The sequence below is a fragment of the Dromaius novaehollandiae genome, chromosome 8 (assembly GCF_036370855.1).
Source record: "Dromaius novaehollandiae isolate bDroNov1 chromosome 8, bDroNov1.hap1, whole genome shotgun sequence".
NCBI lineage: Eukaryota > Metazoa > Chordata > Aves > Casuariiformes > Dromaiidae > Dromaius > Dromaius novaehollandiae.
This window is the reverse complement of record NC_088105.1, coordinates 5,772,237-5,785,356: the sequence shown is the minus strand read 5'-3', so window position 1 is coordinate 5,785,356 and position 13,120 is coordinate 5,772,237. Positions and strand designations below refer to the sequence as shown.

The 13,120-nt window shown below is 38.3% G+C and overlaps 1 protein-coding gene across 2 annotated transcripts in view; it reads right to left on the bottom strand.

Moving 5' to 3' along the window:
• BRINP3 (BMP/retinoic acid inducible neural specific 3) overlaps nucleotides 1-13,120 on the bottom strand; it is a 209,590-nt gene that overhangs the window by 173,326 nt on the left and 23,144 nt on the right. The gene's annotated exons all lie outside the window — the stretch shown is intronic.

The following is a 13,120-nucleotide window of genomic DNA, read 5'->3' as shown; positions in this document are numbered from 1 at the left end:
GTCCATGGTCCCACCTATTGCAGCCTCACCTGGATCCAGGCCTAGGCACCATGTGCAGAAACCTAAAAGCTTAAACATCCCCTCCTGCTGAGACACAGTCTCCAAAAAATAAATAAAAATAATTAAACAGTCTTTTCACTGTCATTGTTCTTGTTGCTTTTATCCCTCTTTCCCATATGTTTTTTTTTTTTTCTGTAGAAAAAGTGCGCATGACCTTACCCTGTCTCTGTGCTATGCTGCACTGCTAATGCAGAATACTATCACCTTGATGCAGGGTGTCTTATGAGACCACTAGATCTAATATATAACAGAGAAATAAAGGGAGCACAGATTTAATAAGTAGATAACTGTAGAACTTCAGCTGAAACGTTTCTCTCATATGAGAAATGCTTTTTGAGAGGGAAACATGTTCAAAATAACTTAATAAGTAACCTTGGCTCCAAAAAGGAAGCAAAACAACAAACCAGTCTGCCATTAATGACCCACCACTCAGCTTGCTAAGATTATTTTTTCTTTAGAAAATGAGAACCAATCACCATAAACAAAGCAGATAAGTTGAGTGAACTGTTGATAACAACTCAGTAATTTCTCCTTTTTCCTGGAGGAAACTTTTCAACAGATTACTTGGCATCCTACTGAAAGAGACCTTGCTTATTGCCACCTAGGGCCTCCCAACGGCATTAACTTCTTCCAAGAGGCCAACAGCAAAAGCAAACAGGCAATGAACATAAAATTCACACAGGCACATAACGATGGCTGGACTAATGCAATGGTATCAGCTACCACATATTGATGTTTGATGGCACCAAGCCTGCTTAATTTTGTTCAGGATTTTTTTTTCCCAGATACGTTGTCTAGATGTGTTTTGTAATTTCTCAAGTAGATCATCACAAACTACAGGTTCATGCCTGTCAAAAGAGATTGATTTATAATTCTAGCTGTTCAAATGTGAGGCATGCAGTAGAGAAAGTGGGTGAATAGGAATCTTCCTGCTTTCACCTGCCTCTAACATTGGGTCAAAGTCTCTCTTTGCAAGTGAGCCCAGGAAGTCATTGTTGGTGCCATCATCAGAAGCAGATGAACCAATGGTTCAGAGGTCTAAGAAAGGTGGATTTAGGAGGGAAAACAATATCTCATAATTCCTTAAACAGAGCTGGCTCTAACACCTTAGAAAGTAACATTTTAGAAACTCATAGAAGAAAATGTGTTATTTTTGGCAAGTGATATAATGTCACTCACTGCCACAATAGGAGGCAAATTTACTCAGGACAGGATGACCTAAGCTGTATAACAGGATGAGGTACCAAAATATGATGTAAAAATACACTGTAAAAATTACTTTCAGTTCAATGCTAGATTTCTTCTCTGACCTTGCAACCTCTATTTTTTTTCCCAGTTCTGTTTGAAATTATATAGAATAATTTCATTATTCAATATAAATGCTGCTTTTCTGCAAACTCCTCACATGCTTCCTAATCTTCAAGTCCCCAGTACTGAGTCACCTGCAAGTAATTCATATTCATGTATAAAACTCCTCTATCTCACAAAACCATCAAGATTTCCTCCTGAATGATTGAATCTTTTGCTCTTATTATTGTAGCTTCACATCATTATTTATTTTGTTCCTCTATCATTCACGATCACAAACTTCTTGCAGCCAGGACCCGAACCTACTAATACAAACCACTAGGCATAATCTCATTAAACAAATCAACTGTTAACACCCCCGTTAATGGTGGTGTTATATCACTAATGACAGTGCAGGTGTTAATTCCAAAACTGCTGGGCCATCTTCTTCTGTAAAGCTCTTACCCTTGTTAGGTACCTAAATAAATAAATGTCACATTAATGGCTGACACCCTTTGAAAATATGAGGCGCTTCTGAGAATCTGGTTCTGAATGCTAATGCTAAGCTATATATAAAATTTTAACACAGATTGACTAGTAAGAAAAAATAGTACTTAAACAGCGCATTTAATTGATATTGCATTAGCTTCAATGATATTTAGAGAACATCAAAGATAGGACATATCTGTACCATGAGGAATGAAGCAAAAATTGGAACTTCAGCAGAATGCTCAAGTTTAATTCAATGAGCAACAATGGTAAGAATAACAAAATATTCTATGCAGCAAGTTTACTCATCCTCTTAACTTTATTTGTGCAGCCTGAAATTGGATTCCATAGAAATGCAAAGGTTTTCAGATTGCTGAGATCTGAACCTTTATCTTTCCCTGCAGGCTATTTGTATTAATCTACATTTCTTTCAAGCCCAGAGCTGTTAAACTGCTAAAGCTCATTTAAAATGTGGCTATAATTCTGTCAATGGACCCAGATAGCTGAATTATAGATTTTAATTGTGCTTTTTATACTTTGGAGATGCTTACTTAGAAATATGCGTAACAAAAGTATGTAATTAAAGAGTCTTTATTGCTGCTGATCAGTGAATTGTGCCTATATTGACAGCAAGAGATGGCTTAGTATTTAGGCAAATTTATATATGCCACTATTTATTAGTGGTTAATAGGAAACTCAGACTCAGCTTTGTTCTCCCACCTTTATTAGTATTTTGTCGTGGAAAGTGGAACTAAAGATGTGAAAATGTATATACGGCTTATGCTTGGCGAGTGAGATATGTGAATATTCCATACTTGAATAACAGCTGCCCCACAAAATCAGTTAAATACCTCACTGTAAAATTAGGATTTATGCTTACAACTTTATCTTCTATACACCTGAGGCATCTGGCTAACTTTTTGGTTCAGGAAAACCAGCATATGACAGCTACATCCATGCAATATCCAATCACTTTTCCCATCAATGTGTGGGTACAAGGCCCCTCACCAACCAAAAGTGCTACACCTATGGTCTCAAGACCATATGTCTCAAGACCATATGTCTTTAAACAAAATAGGCAAAAACAATATAGCTGGTGGAGGGACTCTACTTCTGTAGTCTAGTACATGCTGCCATTATGCGATGTCTATAGCTTGGGGGGGGGGGGAGCAGCAACAAGTATTGCAATAAAATGGTAAAGGAGAGCTCCATTTGCTTTTCAGGTTATTATTGGACAGCACGACAGAGTGTGTTACTCTGTGTTTTGCCAGATTTTCAATTAAAAAAAAATCATCTTGCACCGTAGAAAACCCCTGGCAATAGAGTGGTGAGAGATTCAGTATGGAGCTAATCCTTGAGCAAATATCAGTGGCCTGACAAGATTTACACAGCAGAAATGATAGGAGCACATTAGGGAAGACCAGGAAAAAGGTGATGTTTGCGGGAGGCAGTTACAATCTTTCCCCAAGGATGCCAATTTTGGCTTATCAGCATAACAAAATTGGTTGAAAACAGGAATTATTACCAAACTATTTTGGAGGAAACACTGTGTGTCTAACGTCCTATTTGAAACTCAAAATGGTTTTCAAAATCTGCACCCACCCACACAGAGATTCTCACATTTTTATTACTTTTGAGTAAAAACCTGATTATATCATTGACTTCAGTGAAACTCACAGTTCAGAATACTAATTGGTTTTAAAAAAATGTTCAAACTGTCCTGGAAAGGCTTTAGAGAAATATAATGGAAAAAAATAAAATAAAAACTTTACTGCCTAGTTGCATGTATTAAAGACCATGATGTCAAGCATCATTTGTATCTTCACTATATTATGTTGTCATCATTTTGACCCGGGATGACTTCTCTGACACCTGGATCACCTGCCAATGTTTAGGCTTCCCATGTTGTCCATGGCTAGTCCGGTGTCTTCCTCTACAGTCAAGTGTACCTGGGGAGTGTGCTTGGGCTCTTAGTTTTTTCTGTTTAGAATTATACTTGGAAAAAAAAAAAAACAACTAAGAAAGCCCAATGTTGTCAGAGGCTTTGAGGGTATGGGGCAGGGGAGAAAGGAGGAGCCAGTTCTTGATAATATCCCATTTCTTGGCTGTAGAAACTAATTTCTTTTTTCTTTTAAAGTTTGCTTTTATGTTTTCAGAGAGTTCTAAAAATATGAATTTTTCATTTAATTGAAGATCGCTTGTCAATAAGAAAGCACTTTGATGGAGAAATATTGCTAGCTCTGCTTGTAGCTAGTGAGGTAGCTCTCACATTTCTGCATGGCATTCGTGTTAGTAAATGGAGATCTCATAAAAATAAATAATGTGCAGTCCTTGAACATATTAGTTGGGAAGACACGCTTTTGCTCCTGCCCGTGAGGAGTGTGACCATTCGTCGTTTCACAGCATGAGAATTAAATCTCCATACCACTGCTCCAAACTCTGGCATTTGTTATCAGTGATAAAACCATCTTTCTCTATGTCAGAAAGGAGCTAACTAAATCCAAAATCCTAATCCTTTTGCTGGATTAGTCTCAGCATCAAGTCCACAGTGGACGTGCTTATACTTTTACATATTTTCCTCTGTGTATGGCTGTCTATTTACAATGAAGATCAGCACACTATTTCATGATAGTCTAAGACCGGAAATTTCTGCAGCTAGTCAGTTCAAATCCTTTACTTTAACTACAAATGGATTGCTTCATCGGAGATAGCACGTTTCCTACCTGGGAAGGTTAATTTACAAGCAACTCATTGCCCTTTTTCCATAACAGTGTTGTTATAGCTTAATTTTGTCCCTGATTTTCAGGACACAGTTACAGCTAGAGGATAAATAACTAGAGGGGCTTTGCCTAGGGCATCTGTAATGTGAACTCTTTCATATTGCTCCAGTATTGCATTTCAGCTTTGATTAAAAGGTATCACCTACCCTTGTGGCAGGAGAATAATGACTTTTTTCCACTGAAGCAGAAAGACTAGCAACTGCCTCTGATTCTTGGTTTTATGCTGTGAGCCACCTTTCAGTGAACATTTTGCTAAGGCCCAGCAGTTAGTTGAGATACTCAGTACCACAGCTGATGAAACTATAAAGTGAAGAGAGATGTATTTATTAACAGCTTTAAGGTCCAGAAGAAAAACTTCATGTTGTCTGATTGCCTGACCAGTGAAAGTCACATAGCTTCTAGCATTTACCCTTGCATTGATCCTGATGAGAGCAAATAACACAATGAAGGTAATACATGTGTTATTGCTTTTAGTATGTAATAGTGACATCTTGCCATATGAAAATAGCCAAGTATGGATTGGGGCTGTAAAATCCAACACCCAAAACTTTACCAAACATAAGGCTGTTCTCAGTATATTGTCTCTGTCATCTACTCCCTCTGTACATTGTGGTCTACTATGGACTATCTCTGGTGCCGTTAGAGAGTGCCATCTTCATGCACCATAGGTCATTAGGCAATCCCCTGAACAAAAACCATGAACAAACATTAAATCCCCTTGCTTTTTCTTTATTTAGAAACAAATGTGCCTGTCAAAAACAAAACAAAACAAAAAAAACCCACATCATGAGAACTATGTGTAAACATAAAGTTCAGACTATACTGCTAAACATTGCCTAACAAGAATACATGTGTCCCAGCACCTGAAAAATTAAAAACTAACCAGCTATCACAGAGTTAATCCTTCCCCACTCCAAAACAAGACCACATATAGCCTGTGGAGCAAGTACACTTTGCTCTACAGTTATATAAGCTATACAAATTATATAAGCTATATAAGTATAACATGCCCTACAGTTCTCGGCTCCCAGGTGTCTAGGTATCCTTCAGAAGAACAGGGAGCACAAAAACAGGACTTTGGAGATTGGAGATGGGCCCGGGTTCCCTCTTATAGATTTGGCCATGGACAGCCAGCTTGCATGACCTTCTAGGTTTCAGTCTAGGAGTCCACTTGAGCTCCTGTAGTACTAGCCCAAAATCTCACCCAAGTAAACTGGTGTATCTTCACAGAAGTCAGTGGCACTAGTGACCTTTATCCATCAAGAATGCAAGCTTTAGGATGTCCTTTTTCATTTGGGCTCATTCTAAATTTGATTTAGCCTTTAATCTCCCCAAACTGGAGGAAACGTGGTTGCATTGTGGTAGTAGGTGTAGGTGGCTGTTACAGGCATTTGCACACATATACGGCTGTATCTCCTCCAAATACTTTTTGAATGCACTGTCCAACTTCAACGGAATATGACAGATTTCTAAAGACCTCAAACCATAAATCACTTAAAGGCTGTTTCCACGTTTTGTGAAAAAAATGGGTAACATAATGTGACCACTAAGGGACTCCTAAAAATAAGCCTGCATGGTTGAATGTGAGTGCAAATATGAGTGCAAAGGAGTGAGCCCCTTATAAATGTCGTGACAGCAAGGAAAGCTCCAGTCGCACCTGACCATCAACCAGAAGACACTCAGCCATGGAAAAGCAGTCTGTATTCATTATGGCACTCAAAGAAAAGCTCGTTCTCTCTAATTACCCTCTGGTTCCTTCTTTTCGAAGCAAGCTACTTTCCTTTTGCCCACCATGCAACATGCTGTTAGCAGGCATTTTCTTCAGTAGCTTTGCCACACCTGAGGTTGTTAACATCATTTTCCCCCATTTTCTGACTTTAAGGTACGCTACTTGCTAGACCAGCCCCTTCTGAAATTGTTTTCCTTTGTTAGCACATTTCAGTGTGATCTTACATCAAAATAGAGAAGAAAAACTGGCATTTTTTCACCACAGTCAGAAATGCAGATCTCACAAGGATAAAGCAGCCTCATGCCTGGTACATGCTATTTTCAGACACAGCTATTGGCCACAAATCCACTCAGATATAGTTGTAGTCTGAAAAATGATGATGTGCAAATGGAAGCTCTCTCTGTTCTCCTCTCCCTCTCTCAAGGGTTCTGTTCCCTGGCTGAATTTTGAGACATAGCTACTTAGTTTACTTAATTAAAATTGACCTTTTTCTACTTTTTATTCCAATTACTGTGACAGAACCACTACTACTTAGAGGGAGATAAATATTGCCTCATATATTATCAACCACAGATGGGAATCTCCAAAGATTCAAACTGAATTGGAAACTGAAGTCATGAGACCTCAGCTTGTGTTATGGAGAAGCTTCCAAAATTTCATTTTGTATTAGCATAAATCCCCAATGAAGAATGTTTTATTACTGCCTACAATGCTATAATCTTGCAAACCCACACTGGTTTGGAAATCTCGTGTTATGTTTTAACTGTGAAGAGAAGAGGAAAAGAGTGAAATAAATGTGACTTCCAATAAATATAGAATAGTTACATAGAGACACTTTTTAAAAAAGTAGAAACATACTTCAAAACCAACTGCAATGTTTCTATTGCACAAGTAAGGGCAAGAAAAAAAATGATGCTATATTTTGCAATATTGTCTTATTTCTATTTTAATTTGATTTCCTAGTTTACAAAGATTTTTAAGGACTTCTTTAAATTACAGTGAAGTACTAAGGTTACACCTCCTTTTTAAGTTATCAATATCCTATCAACCACACAGCGTGAGAAAGCTACCATCACAGTCAAAAAAAAAAAAATTGAATAATTTTTTTTTTCATAAGAGAAAAAGTATCAGGGGACTGAAGGAATTTCACTGACTCCTCACAGTCCTTGCTGGTTTTGGCACCAAGGTCACTCCCACCCAAGGCACACACAGCCTCAAAGTCAGAACCAGGAAATGAGCACACGTTTGCTACCATCCAGGCCAAGGATACAGCAGTAAAAATAGACATAACAATTACTTCTCCAGGCAAAATTCTAAACAAACAGATGGACCTTCAAAGTCAACCAAGTGAGAAACTGGTTTACTAAAAGTAAAAGCACATTTCAGAGATGAAAACCCATAAAGAAAAATACCTTCAGATCCTATTCAATCACCGACAACCCAAAACGTGAAAAGATACATTTCGATCCAAGATCTGTAAGAATGAAAGCAGTTCTTGAGCAAATTAGGATCCAAACAGAGGTTGCTGAACCTTTTAAAAGACATGTGAAAGAACTGGTGGGCATCCCATCTGCGTGTGGTACTCTCATGCTGTTAGTCACGACTTGGGCAGACAATTTGGGTGCTGAACTTGAGCACAAACTTCTTTCGGGTTCCTAGGGAGTCAGGAAGGGCTGTTACACACAACTCGTAGTGTTTTCCAAACGTATATGTATTGGTAGGTCTTAATGGAGAGCTGACTGATCTCCACACTGACCTCTGGAGCTCTGAAGCCTCAGGAAATGCTTTCAGTAACATAATGGACAAAGCGTCTCATTCAGACACCTGACTGTCAAAGAATATATATATTTTATCTTCTAATAGACAGTACTCTCATTATAGCTGGCTTGGACAAAACGTCAAGCAATAAACTGATGCATTCACACTTATCCATATATACATACACATATGTGCACACACACACATACACACACACACACACACACACATTCACACTCACACCAACTTAACTGGGACAGAATAAGTCATTGCAAATATCAGAATTCTAGAAACTAATAAATGAAAAAGCACCACAGACTGCATATTTTCCATTTATTCTAATTTATTGAGTTCCATAGCGTGCTACCACAAGCATCATTAAATGTTTCATAAAAGAAAAATGACAATGATCAGTTAGTTTTCTGTAATGAGACCTCACTGCAGGTACTTCACTAAGGGTGAATTTTTTAATCTGTTGAAATGATTAAGTTTTATTTATTTTGGGTAGTTAAACAAGTGAAATGTGGAAAAAGACTATTTTGTTTGTTAATGCAGTTTATCAGATTGATTATTATGCTGTTTAATATTTTGTATTTATTTATTTTCTATTATGATCTGTAGCCAGTATTTTATCTAAATGGCCAAAGACGTAGTTTAAAGAAAATACAGTTAGGTGTAACTTGATAAAAATTTGTTGCCTCTGTTTACTTTCTGTTAAAATAGCATATTTATCCATAGGCAAAGCTGATCTTGTATTTGTTGCTGTAGTAAAACATCTAATTCTATTATCAGAAGTTAGGATATCAGTTAAAAAACCCTATTTGTTAAATTTCACATATTATATTAAGTGTATCAATTATATTTCCTTCCGTCTGAGATTCTGATGATCCTTCAGAATATTTGCTAGAATATGACTTATGCTTTTGATTTTAAATTGTACTGCTTCTGTAAGTCAAAACTTATATATTTGTTGTTCCCTTGATAAATCAGTATTCATTACTTAAAGTCAGATGCTATCTCTTCTCTGCATGTGAGAGCTCCATATACAGCTTCTAAATTGCTAGTGGGCTTTGTTTATGCAGTTTTCAGAGTTGTATATATATATCAAGTTGTCTGGTCAGTAAAAATATCTTCTCTGCTCAAAACTATATAAATAACGTAGAAATTGAGTGTATCAGAAGATGAATTGAGATACGGAGCCACTAATGACCTTAAGAACACTATTATCCATAACAATCATGTTAGGATTCTAGCGAGAATCGAGCCGCAAGACATTATTTTAAAGTATTGTTCTTCTTCCCAAAGGTCTCTGTTGGAATGAATCTGCAGCTACACAATAAAATTTCACAGCCAGGATAATGATTAGCAAAACCTGCAGAGTCAATCAGAGCAAGACAACAACTACAACTTGGATTCTGAGATATTGGCTATGACCTTAAGCCAATGATATAAGAAGGAAATAAAAATTCTTAAGTGAGCACATTTGCTGTCAGTTGTTCCTCTTCTGCATGGAAAAGGTACAAATGCCTTCGTATACAAAGAACCATACCTTCCGACCTATACCAATGTCAATATAGAAAAGGCTTCCGTGCTATTCAGTTCTTTTCTCTGTGTAAGATACAACATGCCACCCATATATTCTTAAAATGCGGATCACTTTTATTAACAAAAAGAAAAGAATATCCTGAAAACTTTAGCTCTTCTGTTTGGAGAGGACTACTGACCTAGCAGCAACAATGAATAATAACAATAAAGGTGTTAAAATGAAAGTGTAGAGAAATGGATTCAAGTAATAAAAACCTTTTTTTTCCCAGTGACCAAGATAAATCTCTGTAATTGTTTTTCCCCTTTCTGAAGGTCCTTACTGTTTGAACTCCTCTACATCTTGAATACCAGTGATAGTACTAGCCAGAGTATTCAAACAAAAACGGAAAGGAAAGGCAAATGAAAGAACAAAGTCCTAACTAACCAAAAATCTTCAAAGAATTAACGATAATGACCTGATTTTATTCCCAAGGTTCTGGCAGACCACCCTGCTGACTGCAGAATGAATCTATTATTAGTGTTAAACAGCTTTTATACTACCTCAGTGATTGCATGGAACCATTAAGTTACTGCCTCTATTATCTTAATTATTTTAGGGCAACTTAAATGATTTATGAACTTACTAACTGAAACGATGACATACCATATTCGCTAAACAAATGTGCTTTGTCCTAGGGAAACATATCAGTAGGGATTTTGATCTAATAGTTATCTTTAAAATGTTAGATTCTGACAGTAGGTGTATTTGGGAAATGGATTATGGCAAATTTCTGCATAAAAATAAGATTCACTCTCCCTCTTCCCATTTGAGTTTCCTTGGGATCTTTGATTAAATATACCAGATGAATAAGAGGAAATACAAAGAGAAATTGTCAAAACACAGACTCCTGCAGTGTATTTTTTATATATATATATATATATATATAAAAAAAACACACACAGAAGGCAACCTTGGCATCAATACTCTGTTTCGTTGCCAAGCTGAAACACACTTGTGTTCTTGTCAAACAAACTGACTCCTGAGAACACTTCTCATCGTGCTGGCCCAGCCAACGCCATTCCCCAGTATCCGATCCAGCACCAACACTTGCTCATCTCACCGAGAGAGACTCTACCTTCATTTTGACACCCAGTAATTTAATACTTGTCTGACAAAACAGAGGGAGGGTTTAGGGAGCAGGCCTGACTGGTCAAGTGCAACACACCTTAGAGGCATTTGAAGGCTGTGGGATTGGGCTCGTTGTTAAATTTTGAAATGTTCACCAAGATTTCTGGAAGATCCTGTACGGGACCAACACCTCTTAAAAATACACTGTGTTTCATCAGGGTCTGATAATGCTGTTCCCAAGACCTTCAGAGATGGACTGAGAGCTAAAGGTGTTAGTCAGGGCCAGAAGCAAGGTTCCGATTTCTCCTGTGCTCTAAGTGATGAGAGGTGCTAGCCCTTTGCCTAGAGCAGATGACTTCTCCTCTACTGCGCTGGCTCATATGTATACCAGAACTGGAAAGGGAGGAACATGCTGGGAACCACCACTTCAAGGTCCTTCCTGCCCCCCTCATAGCCCCTCTTGCTAGTCTGCCTTTGCTCCTGGGCCACAAGTGACCTCAAGGTCTCAGAAACATTTATCTTTGCCTTTGAAGACCTTACTAGCCTGAGAAGACCTCTTTCAAAACTGGGACTGTGGGGCAGACCTATATCTGGGTCCAGGCCCTATCCTTGCTCCACTGCACCTCTGGCATGTGTCAGAGGGGTCCTGCAGGCTCCCAGTGCTACTGGAGGCAGCCCTTACTGGGTACTTGGTTCCTACTTGGTTGTAGGAACATGGCCCTGAAAGACTCCTATCTTTGTAAACACCCTTTCTGGGGATTCACCAACTCTTTGAGATTACTGGTGAGATAACCAAGGCTCCGGAATTAATTCATTTGCAAGCATTAAGACAAAAGTTTCCTGTGACAGCATGACCAGCTTCTTGGTTAAAATTATCTGTTTCTTTTTTCCACCTCATCACAAGGCTGTATCTTCCAGAAAATCCCCTAGATAAACAGGCCAAGAAACTAACAGGAGTATAATTCTGATAACGGCAATTGCTAATTGTAGAGTGCTACTGGCTGATACATGTTTAGGGCCTGTGGGTAAAACAGAAATGCTTTCTTATGAAAGGGAAATCTGCATTAGAAAGAAAGCACTGGAAATTAGATGCTGATGGGGAACATTTTCCAAGTATCCCAAGTATATTTCCAAGTATATTTTGCTCAAATATATACTCATACAAGCAGTTTCACCAAAGTCAGTTACTTCGGTTGTGTCATGTCTTTACTGGCCACAACTACCTAGACCAAGAGAGGTTGTTAAGGTATATCACAAGGAGAAATGAAACTCACTGGTATTTTTCAGATCCAGACATTCTTAAGAAATACTCTACACTATTTTTTATATACACACACACACACACACACACACACACACACACACACACACACACTGACTTTTGTTAAATTATTCTTCTATTGTGAGAAAGTGTGCAGTTTGATTCCTCAAAAATGAAATCAGTGCCTTTTTTGTTTGGTGCCACTGTCTGTCGCAATGAAGTCACAGTCCTGGACAACTACATATACAATTTTTTTGTGGAAATCTATCACCTCACTATGCCAGAAGCTCTCTTTGACCTGCTCTTCTCTGTTCCCAGTCTATGAGCCCCTGGATTTAAAATGAGGGACTTTGTGCATTCAGCAGACTAGTCCTTTGTAAACCTTCTGAGAAGGATGATCCATCTGATTATTGTACCTTTTATCTACCAGGTTGAATGGAAAATTCCCTAAAGCAAGCTGACCAATTGCGATGAAGGCCAGAAGCAATTTAGTGATGCAGTGAACCTCTGGAAAAGGCAGACAGGACTGCTCCTGCTCTTTATTCCCTACTGATATGGCAACTGTGGAAGATAAACTTGTTTGCTCTTCAGTGCATTTTTTATCTCGGCTCTCAGCTGCTCAACAGTGCCCGTGTGCGTGCAGTGCATTGTACAAGGAAGCAAAGGCTCTAAAGAGGTGCACGCAATGGCTGCTGGTTTGCCAAGCTCTTGAAAGCAACCTCACACTGTCACCTGTTGAAGTTACAGGTTGCTGAGTACAACCCATTTCTTTCCTCAGCTTCTGCCATAGTCATTCGCCTCATTGCTTTCTCTGATGAATCCTGATGTGTTCCTCCTGTCACTACCTCTCCCGACAATCGCAGGTTTTGGATATGGTATTTTTTGTCAAGGAAATGGAAGTCCATGGGAATGTAGAGAGGCTAACAGTGAGCTCCTATCTGGATGCCAAAGAAACAGTCTCATTTCAAAAAGACAATATCTCTGATGCTTCCCATACCAAATGGGCCCTTCCGATAAAATGTCAATGTTAATGGCTTCTAGAGTGTGATCAAATGCGTACAGCAGCAAGCAGTGCCCTACTGTAGTTTTCTTGGCATTTGAAA